Here is a 14,964-nt window from a genome sequence, read left to right as displayed (position 1 = left end):
CACACTGGTTCACCAATCCCCCACACACTGGTTCACCAACACCCCCTACATTTTTTCACCAATCCCACCTACACTGGTTCACCAATACCTCCCACACTTGTTCACCAATCCCACCCACTCACTGGTTCACCAGTACCCCCCCACTGGTTCAGCAAACCCACCCCCACACTGGTTCACCAATACCTCCCAGACTGGTTTGCCCACCCCCCACACTGGTTCACCAATACCAAACCCACACTGGTTCACCAATCCCACACCCACACTGGTTCACCCATCGTCCTCTCTCACACTGGTTCACCAATCCCACCCTCACTGGTTCACCAATCCCCCCCACACCGGTTCACTAATCCTACCCCCACACTGGTTCACCAATACCTCCCACACTGGTTCACCAATCCCCCCCACACTGGTTCACCAATACCCCCCACACTGGTTCACCAATCCCACCTCCCACACTGCTTCACCAATCCCCCCCACACTGGTTCACCAATCCCACCCCACACTGGTTCACCAATACCTCCCACACTGGTTTGCCAACCCCCCACACTGGTTCACCAATCCCAAACCCACACTGGTTCACCAATCCCACACCCACACTGGTTCACCCATCGTCCTCTCTCACACTGGTTCCCCAATCCCACCCTCACTGGTTCACCAATCCCCCCACACCGGTTCACTAATCCTACCCCCACACTGGTTCACCAATATCTCCCACACTGGTTCACCAATCCCCCCCACACTGGTTCACCAATACCCTCCACACTGGTTCACCAATCCCACCCCACACTGGTTCACCAATCCCACCCACTCACTGGTTCACCAAAACCCCCCACACTGGTTCAGCAATCCCACCCCCACACTGGTTCACCAATACCCCCCACGCTCGTTCATCAATCCCACCCCCACACTGGTTCACCAATCCCCCCCACACTGGTTCACCAATTCCACCCCCACACTGGTTCACCAATCCCACCCACACTGGTTCACCAATCCCTCCCACACTGGTTCACTAATCCCACCCCCTCACTGGTTCACCAATTCCCCCTACAAATGTTCACCCAATCCCATCCACACACAGGTTCACCCATCGTCCCCCCCACACTGGTTCATCCATCCCCCTCACACCAGTTCACCAATTCCACCCCTACCCTGGTTCACCAATCCCACCCCACACTGGTTCATCAATCCCACCCCCACACTGGTTCACAAATACCACCAATTCCCCCCACACTGGTTCACCAATACTTCCCACTCTGGTTCACCCACCCCCCTCACACTGGTTCACCCATGAGCCCACATTGGTTCACCAATCCCAACCCCCACACTGGTTCACCAATACCTCCCACAGTGGTTCACCAATGCCCCTCACACTGGTTCACCAATCCCCCCCCTACAATGGTTCACCAATCCCCCCACATTTGTTCACCAATACCCCACACACTTGTTCACCAATCCCACCCCGAAACTGGTTCACCAACACCTCCCACACTGGTTCACCCATCCCCCCTCACACCGGTTCACCCATGAGCCCTCACTGGTTCACCAATCCCACCCGCACACTGGTTCACCGATACCCCCCGCACTGGTTCACCCATCAGCCCACACTGGTTGTCCAATACCTCCCACACTGGTTCACCAATCTCCCACACACTGGTTCACCAAAACCCCCTACATTTTTTCACCAATCCCACCCACACTGGTTCACCAATACCTCCCACACATGTTCACCAATCCCACCCACTCACTGGTTCACCAGTACCCCCCACACTGGTTCAGCAAACCCACCCCCACACTGGTTCACTAATCCCACCCCCACAACGGTTCTCCAATCCCCCCACACTGCTTCACCGATACCCCCCACACTGGTTCACTAATACCCCCCACACTGGTTCACCAATCCCACCCTCACACTGGTTCACCAGTACCTCCCACACTGGTTCACCTATACCCCCCACACTGGTTCACTAATCCCACCCCCACAACGGTTCTCCAGTCCCCGCACACTGGTTCACTAATCCCACCCCCACAATGGTTCTCCAACCCCCCCACATTTTTTCACCAATCCCACCCACACACTGGTTCACTGATACCTCCCACACTGGTACACTAATACCCCCCACACTGGTTCACCCATCAGCCCACAGTGGTTGTCCAATACCCCCCACACTGGTTCATTAATCCCACCCCCACACTGATTCACCAATACCTCCCACAGTGGTTCACCAATACCCCTCACACTGGTTCACCAATCCCCCCTACAATGGTTCACCAATCCCCCCACATTTGTTCACCAATACCCCACACACTGGCTCACCAATCCCACCCTCATACTGGTTCACCTATACACACGACACTGGTTCTCCAATCCCACCCCCACACTGGTTCACCAATACCTCCCACACTGGTTCACCATTCCCCCCCCCACACTGGTTCACCCATCGTCCTCTCTCACACTGGTTCACAAATCCCCCCCCACACTGGTCACCAATCTCCCCCCACACTGGATCACTAGTCCCACCCCCACACTGGTTCACCAGTACCGCCCACACTGGTTCACCTATACCCCCCACACTGGTGCACTAATCCCACCCCCACAATGGTTCTCCAATCCCCCCACACTGGTTCACTAATCCCACCCCCACAATGGTTCTCCAATCCCCCCACATTTGTTCACCAATCCCACCCACACACTGGTTCACCGATACCTCCCACACTGGTTCACTAATACCCCCCACACTGGTTCACCCATCAGCCCACAGTGGTTGTCCAATACCCCCCACACTGGTTCATCAATCCCACCCCCACACTGGTTCACCAATCCCCCCCTACAATGGTTCACCAATCCCCCCACATTTGTTCACCAATACCCCACACACTGGTTCACCAATCCCACCCCCAAACTGGTTCACCAACACCTCCCACACTGGTTCACCCATCCCCCCTCACACCGGTTCACCCATGAGCCCTCACTGGTTCACCAATCCTACCCGCACACTGGTTCACCAATACCCCCCACACTGGTTCACCATTCCCACCCCCACACTGGTTCACCAATACTTTCCACACTGCTTCACCGATACCCCCCACACTGGTTCACCAATACCCCCCACACTGGTTCACCTATACCCCCCACACTGGTTCACCAACGCCAACCCCACACTGGTTCACCAATCCCACCCCCACAATGGTTCTCCAATCCCCCCACATTTGTTCACCAATACCCCCCACACTGGTTCACCATTCCCACCCCCACACTGGTTCACCAATACTTTCCACACTGCTTCACCGATACCCCCCACACTGGTTCACCAATACCCCCCACACTGGTTCACCTATACCCCCCACACTGGTTCACCAACGCCAACCCCACACTGGTTCACCAATCCCACCCCCACAATGGTTCACCAATCCCCCCACGTTTGTTCACCAATACCCCACACACTGGTTCACCAATCCCACCCCCAAACTGGTTCACCAACACCTCCCACACTGGTTCACCCATCCCCCCTCACACCGGTTCACCCATGAGCCCTCACTGGTTCACCAATCCTACCCGCACACTGGTTCACCAATACCCCCCACACTGGTTCACCATTCCCATCCCCACACTGGTTCACCAATACTTTCCACACTGCTTCACCGATACCCCCCACACTGGTTCACCAATACCCCCCACACTGGTTCACCTATACCCCCCACACTGGTTCACCAACGCCAACCCCACACTGGTTCACCAATCCCACCCCCACAATGGTTCTCCAATCCCCCCACATTTGTTCACCAATACCCCCCACACTGGTTCACCATTCCCACCCCCACACTGGTTCACCAATACTTTCCACACTGCTTCACCGATACCCCCCACACTGGTTCACCAATACCCCCCACACTGGTTCACCTATACCCCCCACACTGGTTCACCAACGCCAACCCCACACTGGTTCACCAATCCCACCCCCACAATGGTTCACCAATCCCCCCACGTTTGTTCACCAATACCCCACACACTGGTTCACCAATCCCACCCCCAAACTGGTTCACCAACACCTCCCACACTGGTTCACCCATCCCCCCTCACACCGGTTCACCCATGAGCCCTCACTGGTTCACCAATCCTACCCGCACACTGGTTCACCAATACCCCCCACACTGGTTCACCATTCCCATCCCCACACTGGTTCACCAATACTTTCCACACTGCTTCACCGATACCCCCCACACTGGTTCACCAATACCCCCCACACTGGTTCACCTATACCCCCCACACTGGTTCACCAACGCCAACCCCACACTGGTTCACCAATCCCACCCCCACAATGGTTCTCCAATCCCCCCACATTTGTTCACCAATCCCACCCACACACTGGTTCACCGATACCTCCCACACTGTTTCACTAATACCCCCCCACAATGGTTCACCCATCAGCCCACACTGGTTGTCCAATACCTCCCACACTGGTTCACCAATCCCCCACACACTGGTTCACCAACACCCCCTACATTTTTTCACCAATCCCACCCACACTGGTTCACCAATACCTCCCACACTCGTTCACCAATCCCACCCACTCACTGGTTCACCAGTACCCCCCACCCTGGTTTAGCAAATCCACCCCCACACTGGTTCACAAATACCTCCCACACTGCTTCACCGATACCCCCCACACTCTTTCACTAATACCCCCCAACACTGATTCACCAATCCCACCCTCACACTGGTTCACCAGTACCCCCCACACTGGGTCAGCAAACCCACCCCCACACTGGTTCACCAATCCCACACCCAAACTGGTTCACCAATACCTCCCACACTGGATCACTAGTCCCACCCCCACACTGTTTCACCAGTACCTCCCACACTGGTTCACCAATCCCACCCCCACACTGGTTCACCAATACTTCCCACACTGCTTCACCGCTATCCCCCCCACTGGTTCACCAATACCCCCCACACTGGTTCACCAATCCCACCCTCACACTAGTTCACCAATCCCACCCCCCACACTGGTTCACCAATCCCACCCCGATACCAATCCCCACCCACACTGGTTAACCAATCCCCCCCCCCACAATGGTTCACCAATCCCCCCACATTTGTTCACCAATACCCCACACACTGGTTCACCAATCCCACCTCCAAACTGGTTCACCAATACCTCCCACACTGGTTCACCCATCGCCCCTCACACCGGTTCACCCATGAGCCCTCACTGGTTCACCGATCCCCCCCCCATACTGGCTCACCAATTCCACCCGCACACTGATTCACCAATACACCCCACACTGGTTCTCCAATCCCACCCCACACTGTTTCACCAATACCTCCCACACTCGTTCACCATTCCCACCCCCACACTGGTTCACCAATACCTCCCACACTGGTTCGCCACCCCCCCTCCACACTGGTTCACCAATCCCACCCCCACACTGGTTCACCCATCGTCCTCTCTCACACTGGTTCACCAATCCCATCCACACTGGTTCACCAATCCCCCCCACACTGGTTCACCAATCCCACTAACACTGGCTCACCAATCTGACCCCCATACTGGTTCACCAATTCCCCCCACATTGGTTCACCAATCCCTCCCTCACACTGGTTCACCATTCCCACCCCCACACTGGTTCACTAATCCCACCCACCCACTGGTTCTGCCAATCCCCCACATTAGTCACTGGTCCATCCACCCCCCCTCAAACTGGTTCACCCATCCCCCCTCATACTGGTTCGCCCATCAGCCCACACTGGTTGTCCAATACCTCCCACACAGGTTCACCAATACCCCCCACACTGGTTCACCAATCCCACCCCCACACTAGTTCACCAACACCACCCTCACACTGGTTCACCCATCATCATCTCTCACTCTGGTTCACCAATTCCCCCTACTCTGGTTCACCAATCCCACCCCTACACTGGTTCACGAATACCTCCCACACTTGTTCACCAATTCCACACCCCCACACTGGTTCACCAATACCCCCCACACTGGTTCACCGATCCCATCCCGACACTGGTTCACCAGTCCCACCCTGACACCAATCCCCCCCCCCCACACTGGTTCACCAATACCTCCCACACTGGTTCACCAATACCCCCCACACTGGTTCAGCAATCCCACCCTCAGACTGGTTCACCCACCGCCCCCCCCCACACTGGTTCACCAATCCCACCCCCACACTGGTTCACCCATCGTCCTCTCTCACACTGGTTCACCAATCCCATCCACACTGGTTCACCAATCCCCCCACACTGGTTCACCAATCCCACTAACACTGGCTCACCAATCTGACCCCCCATACCGGTTCACCAATTCCCCCCACACTGGTTCACCAATCCCTCCCTCACACTGGTTCACCAATCCCACCCCCACACTGGTTCACCAATGCTTCCCACACTGCTTCACCGCTACCCCCCCACTGGTTCACCAATACCCCCCACACTGGTTCACCAATCCCACCCTCACACTAGTTCACCAATCCCACCCCCACACTGGTTCACCAATCCCACCCCGATACCAATCCCCACCCACACTGGTTAACCAATCCCCCCCCCTACAATGGTTCACCAATCCCCCCACATTTGTTCACCAATACCCCACACACTGGTTCACCAATCCCACCTCCAAACTGGTTCACCAATACCTCCCACACTGGTTCACCCATCGCCCCTCACACCGGTTCACCCATGAGCCCTCACTGGTTCACCGATCCCCCCCCCCATACTGGCTCACCAATTCCACCCGCACACTGGTTCACCAATACACCCCACACTGGTTCTCCAATCCCACCCCACACTGTTTCACCAATACCTCCCACACTCGTTCACCATTCCCACCCCCACACTGGTTCACCAATACCTCCCACACTGGTTCGCAACCCCCCCTCCACACTGGTTCACCAATCCCACCCCCACACTGGTTCACCCATCGTCCTCTCTCACACTGGTTCACCAATTCCATCCACACTGGTTCACCAATCCCCCCCACACTGGTTCACCAATCCCACCCCCACACTGGTTCACCAATACTTCCCACACTGCTTCACCGCTACCCCCCCCACTGGTTCACCAATACCCCCCACACTGGTTCACCAATCCCACCCTCACACTAGTTCACCAATCCCACCCACTGGTTCTGCCAATCCCCCACATTAGTCACTGGTCCATCCACCCCCCCTCAAACTGGTTCACCCATCCCCCCTCATACTGGTTCGCCCATCAGCCCACACTGGTTGTCCAATACCTCCCACACAGGTTCACCAATCCCCCCCACACTGGTTCACCAATCCCACCCCTACACTGGTTCACGAATACCTCCCGCACTTGTTCACCAATTCCACACCCCCACACTGGTTCACCAATACCCCCCACACTGGTTCACCGATCCCATCCCGACACTGGTTCACCAGTCCCACCCCGACACCAATCTCCCCCCCCACACTGGTTCACCAACACCTCCCACACTGGTTCACCAATCCCACCCCGATACCAATCCCCACCCACACTGGTTAACCAATCCCCCCCCCTACAATGGTTCACCAATCCCCCCACATTTGTTCACCAATACCCCACACACTGGTTCACCAATCCCACCTCCAAACTGGTTCACCAATACCTCCCACACTGGTTCACCCATCGCCCCTCACACCGGTTCACCCATGAGCCCTCACTGGTTCACCGATCCCCCCCATACTGGCTCACCAATTCCACCCGCACACTGGTTCACCAATACACCCCACACTGGTTCTCTAATCCCACCCCACACTGTTTCACCAATACCTCCCACACTCGTTCACCATTCCCACCCCCCACACTGGTTCACCAATACTTCCCACACTGGTTCGCCACCCCCCATCCACACTGGTTCACCAATCCCACCCCCACACTGGTTCACCCATCGTCCTCTCTCACACTGGTTCACCAATCCCATCCGCACTGGTTCACCAATCCCCCCCACACTGGTTCACCAATCCCACTAACACTGGCTCACCAATCTGACCCCCATACTGGTTCACCAATTCCCCCCACATTGGTTCACCAATCCCTCCCTCACACTGGTTCACCATTCCCACCCCCACACTGGTTCACTAATCCCACCCCCACAATGGTTCTCCAATCCCCCCACAGTTGTTCACCAATCCCACCCACACACTGGTTCACCAATACCCCCCACACTGGTTCAACACTTCCACACTGGTCACCCATCCCCCCTCACACTTGTTCACCCCCCATCACACTGGTCCCCCCACATTGGTTCTGCCATTCCCCCACATTAGTCACTGTTCCATCCACCCCCCCTTCACACTGTTTCACCCATCCCCCCTCACACTGGTTCACCCATCAGCCCACACTGGTTGTCCAATACCTCCCACACTGGTACACCAATCCCACCCCCACACTGGTTCACCAATACCCCCCACACTGGTTCACCATGGCTCACCAATCCCATCCCACACTGGTTCACCAAACTGGTTCACTAATCCCACCCCCACACTGGTTCACCAATTCCCCCCACAAATGTTCACCCAATCCCACCCACACACAGGTTCACCCATCGTCCCCCCCACACTAGTTCACCCATCCCCTTCACACCAGTTCACCAATTCCACCCCTACACTGGTTCACCAATCCCACCACACACTGGTTCACCAATCCCACCCCCACACTGGTTCACAAATACCACCAATTCCCGCCACACTGGTTCACCCATGAGCCCACACTGGTTCACCAATCCCACCCCCCACACTGGTTCACCAATACCTCCCACACTGGTTCACCAATCCACCCCACACTAGTTCACTAATCCCACCCCCACACTGGTTCACCAATCCCACCCCCAAACTGGCTCACCAATCCCACCCACACACAGGTTCACCAATCCCACTCCACACTGGTTCACCAATCCCACACCCACACTGGTTCACCCATCGCCCGTTCTTACACTGGTTCACCAATCCCACCCACACACTGGTTCACCAATAATACCCCCCGCACTGGTTCACCAATACCCCCCCCACTGGTTCACCAATCCCACCCCACACCGGTTCACCCATACCCCCCACACTGGTTCACCAATCCCCCCACACTGTTTCACTAATCCTACCCCCACAGTGGTTCATGAATTCCCCCCACATTTTTTCACCCAGTCCCCCCCACAATGGTTCACCAATCCCCCCACATTTGTTCACCAATACCCCCCACACTGGTTCACCAATCCTACCCACACTGGTTCACCAATCCCCCCCACACTGGTTCACTAATCCCACCCCCACACTGGTTCACCAATTCCCCCCACAAATGTTCACCCAATCCCACCCACACACAGGTTCACCCATCGTCCCCCCCACACTAGTTCACCCATCCCCTTCACACCAGTTCACCAATTCCACCCCTACACTGGTTCACCAATCCCACCACACACTGGTTCACCAATCCCACCCCCACACTGGTTCACAAATACCACCAATTCCCGCCACACTGGTTCACCCATGAGCCCACACTGGTTCACCAATCCCACCCCCCACACTGGTTCACCAATACCTCCCACACTGGTTCACCAATCCACCCCACACTAGTTCACTAATCCCACCCCCACACTGGTTCACCAATCCCACCCCCAAACTGGCTCACCAATCCCACCCACACACAGGTTCACCAATCCCACTCCACACTGGTTCACCAATCCCACACCCACACTGGTTCACCCATCGCCCGTTCTTACACTGGTTCACCAATCCCACCCACACACTGGTTCACCAATCCCACCCCCCACACTGGTTCACCAATCCCACCCTCCGCACTGGTTCACCAATACCCCCCCACTGGTTCACCAATCCCACCCACACTGGTTCACCAATCCCACACCCACACTGGTTCACCCATCGCCCTTTCTTACACTGGTTCACCAATCCCACCCACATTGGTTCACCAATCCCCTCCACACTGGTTCACTAATCCTACCCACACACTGGTTCACGAATTCTCACCTCATTTGTTCACCCAATCCCCTTCACACTGTTTCACCTACCCCCCCTACAATGGTTCACCAATCCCCAACTTTTGTTCACCAATAACCCACACACTGGTTCACCGATCTCACCCCAAACTGGTTCACCAATACCCCCCGCACTGGTTCACCAATACCCCCCCACTGGTTCACCAATCCCACCCCACACCGGTTCACCCATACCCCCCACACTGGTTCACCAATCCCACCCACACTGGTTCACCAATCCCCCCACACTGGTTCACTAATCCTACCCCCACAGTGGTTCATGAATTCCCCCCACATTTTTTCACCCAGTCCCCCCCACAATGGTTCACCAATCCCCCCACATTTGTTCACCAATACCCCCCACACTGGTTCATCAATCCCACCCACACTGGTTCACCAACCCCCCCCCCACACTGGTTCACTAATCCCACCCCCACACTGGTTCACCAATTCCCCCCACAAATGTTCACCCAATCCCACCCACACACAGGTTCACCCATCGTCCCCCCCACACTAGTTCACCCATCCCCTTCACACCAGTTCACCAATTCCACCCCTACACTGGTTCACCAATCCCACCACACACTGGTTCACCAATCCCACCCCCACACTGGTTCACAAATACCACCAATTCCCGCCACACTGGTTCACCCATGAGCCCACACTGGTTCACCAATCCCACCCCCCACACTGGTTCACCAATACCTCCCACACTGGTTCACCAATCCACCCCACACTAGTTCACCAATCCCACCCCCAAACTGGCTCACCAATCCCACCCACACACAGGTTCACCAATCCCACTCCACACTGGTTCACCAATCCCACACCCACACTGGTTCACCCATCGCCCGTTCTTACACTGGTTCACCAATCCCACCCACACACTGGTTCACCAATCCCACCCCCCACACTGGTTCACCAATCCCACCCTCCGCACTGGTTCACCAATACCCCCCCACTGGTTCACCAATCCCACCCACACTGGTTCACCAATCCCACACCCACACTGGTTCACCCATCGCCCTTTCTTACACTGGTTCACCAATCCCACCCACATTGGTTTTCCAATCCCCTCCACACTGGTTCACTAATCCTACCCACACACTGGTTCACGAATTCTCACCTCATTTGTTCACCCAATCCCCCCCACACTGTTTCACCTACCCCCCCTACAATGGTTCACCAATCCCCAACTTTTGTTCACCAATAACCCACACACTGGTTCACCGATCTCACCCCAAACTGGTTCACCAATACCCCCCGCACTGGTTCACCAATACCCCCCCACTGGTTCACCAATCCCACCCCACACCGGTTCACCCATACCCCCCACACTGGTTCACCAATCCCACCCACACTGGTTCACCAATCCCCCCACACTGGTTCACTAATCCTACCCCCACAGTGGTTCCTGAATTCCCCCCACATTTTTTCACCCAGTCCCCCCCACAATGGTTCACCAATCCCCCCACATTTGTTCACCAATACCCCCCACACTGGTTCATCAATCCCACCCACACTGGTTCACCAACCCCCCCCCCACACTGGTTCACTAATCCCACCCCCACACTGGTTCACCAATTCCCCCCACAAATGTTCACCCAATCCCACCCACACACAGGTTCACCCATCGTCCCCCCCACACTAGTTCACCCATCCCCTTCACACCAGTTCACCAATTCCACCCCTACACTGGTTCACCAATCCCACCCCACACTGGTTCACCAATCCCACCCCCACACTGGTTCACAAATACCACCAATTCCCGCCACACTGGTTCACCCATGAGCCCACACTGGTTCACCAATCCCACTCCCCACACTGGTTCACCAATACCTCCCACACTGGTTCACCAATCCACCCCACACTAGTTCACTAATCCCACCCCCACACTGGTTCACCAATCCCACCCCCAAACTGGCTCACCAATCCCACCCACACACTGGTTCACCAATCCCACCCACATTGGTTCACCTACCCCCCCTACAATGGTTCACCAATCCCCAACTTTTGATCACCAATACCCCACACACTGGTTCACCGATCTCACCCCCAAACTGGTTCACCAATACCCCCCACACTGGTTCACCATTCCCACCCCACACTGGTTCACCAATCCCCCCCCACACTGGTTCACCAATATCCCCCACACTGGTTCACCAATCCCACCCACTCACTGGTTCACCAATACCCCCCACACTGGTTCACCAATCCCACCCACACTGTTTCACCAATCCCCCCCACACTGGTTCACCAATTCCCCCCACAAATGTTTACCTAATCCCACCCACACACAGGTTCACCCATCGTCCCCCCCACACTAGTTCACCCACCCCCCTCACACCAGTTCACCAATTCCACCGCTACACTGGTTCACTCATTGTCCCCCCTCACACTGGTTCATCCATTGTCCCCCACCATACTTGTTCACCCATCCCCTCTCACGCTGGTTCACCCACCCCCCTCCCTGGTTCAACACTTCCACATTGGTTCACCCATCCCCCCTCACACTTGTTCACCTCCCATCACACTGGACCCCCCCACTGGTTCTGCCATTCCCCCACATTAGTCACTGGTCCATCCACCCCCCCCCCACACTGGTTCACCCATCCCCCCTCATACTGGTTCGCCCATCAGCCCACACTGGTTGTCCAATACCTCCCACACAGGTTCAACAATACCCCCCACACTGGTTCACCAATCCCACCCTCACATTTGTTCACCAATCCCACCCACACACTGGTTCACCAATACCCCCCACACTGGTTCACCAATCCCACCCCTACACTGGTTCACCCATCGTCCCCCACCATACTTGTTCAACCATCGCATCTCACACTGGTTCACCTACCCCCATCACTGGTTCAACACTTCCACACTGGTCACCCATTCCCCCCCTCACACTTGTTCACCCCCCATCACACTGGTCCCCCCCACACTGGTTCTGTCATTCCTCCACATTAGTCACTGGTCCATCCACCCCCCCTTCACACTGGTTCACCCATCCCCCTCACACTGGTTCACTCATCAGCCCACACTGGTTCACCAATACCGCCCACACTGGTTCACGAATCCCACCCCACACTGGCTTAGCAACCCCCCCCCCCACACTGCTTCTCCAATCCCACCCCGACACCAATCTCACCCTACACTGGTTCACCAATACCTCCCACACTGGTTCACCAATACCCCCCACACTGGTTCACCAATCCCACCCCCACACTAGTTCACCAACACCACCCTCACACTGGTTCACCCATCATCCTCTCTCACTCTGGTTCACCAATCCCCCCCACACTGGTTCACCAATCCCACCCCTACACTGGTTCACGAATACCTCCCACACGTGTTCACCAATTCCACACCCCCACACTGGTTCACCAATACCTCCAACACTGGTTCACCAATCCCACACCCCCACACTGGTTCACCAATCCCACCCACACTGGTTCACCAATACCCCCCACACTGGTTCAGCAATCCTACCCTCAGACAGGTTCACCCACCGCCCCCCCCACACTGGTTCACCAATACCTCCCACACTTGTTCACCAATCCCACACCCCCACACTGGTTCACCAATACACCCCACACTGGTTCACCGATCCCACCCCGACACTGGTTCACCAATTCCCCCCACACTGGTTCACCCATCCCCCTCACACCAGTTCACCAATTTCACCCCTACACTGGTTCACCCATCTCCCCTCACAGTGGTTCACCCATCGTCCCCCCTCACACTGGTTCACCCATCGTTCTCCACCATACTTGTTCACCCATCCCCTCTCACACTGGTTCACCCACCCCCTCACTGGTTCAACACTTCCATACTGGTTCACCCACCCCCCTCACACTTGTTCACCCCCCATTACACTGGTCCCCCCACACTGGTTCTGCCATTCCCGCACATTAGTCACTGGTCCATCCACCCCCCCTTCACACTGGTTCACCCATCCCCCTCACACTGGTTCACCCATCAGCCCACACTGGTTCACCAATCCCACATCCCATACTGGTTAACCAATCCCACCCCACACTGGTTCACCAATACCCCCCACACTGGTTCACCAATCCCACTAACACTGGCTCACCAATCTGACCCCCATACTGGTTCACCAATTCCCCCCACACTGGTTCACCAATCCCCCCACATTTGTTCACCAATCCCACCCACACACTGGTTCACCCATCCCCCTCACACCAGTTCACCAATCCCACCCCTACACTGGTTCACCCATCGTCCCCCACCATACTTGTTCAACCATCGCATCTCACATTGGTTCACCTACCCCCATCACTGGTTCAACACTTCCACACTGGTCACCCACCACCCCTCACACTTGTTCACCCCCCATCACACTGGTCCCCCCCACACTGGTTCTGTCATTCCTCCACATTAGTCACTGGTCCATCCACCCCGCCTTTACACTGGTTCACCCATCCCCCTCACACTGGTTCACTCATCAGCCCACACTGGTTCACCAATACCTCCCACACTGGTTCACCAATCCCACCCCCCACACTGGCTCAGCAACCCCCCCCACACTGGTTCACCGATCCCACCCCGACACTGGTTCACCAATCCCACCCCGACACCAATCCCCCCCTACACTGGTCCACCAATACCTCCCACACTGGTTCACTAATACCCCCCAAACTTGTTCGCCAATCCCACCCACTCACTGGTTCACCAAAACCCCCCACACTGGTTCAGCAATCCCACCCCCACAGTGGTTCACCAATACCCCTCACACTGGTTCACCAATCCCCCCCCTACAATGGTTCACCAATCCCCCACATTTGTTCACCAATATCCCACACACTGGTTCACCAATCCCACCCCCAAACTGGTTCACCAACACCTCCCACACTGGATCACCCATCCCCCCTCACACCGGTTCACCCATGAGCCCTCACTGGTTCACCAATTCCACCCGCACACTGGTTCACCAATACCACCCACACTT

The sequence above is a fragment of the Mobula hypostoma genome, chromosome 24 (genome assembly GCF_963921235.1).
Source record: "Mobula hypostoma chromosome 24, sMobHyp1.1, whole genome shotgun sequence".
In the NCBI taxonomy this organism is placed as follows: Eukaryota; Metazoa; Chordata; class Chondrichthyes; order Myliobatiformes; family Myliobatidae; genus Mobula; species Mobula hypostoma.
This window is presented reverse-complemented; position numbering follows the sequence as displayed.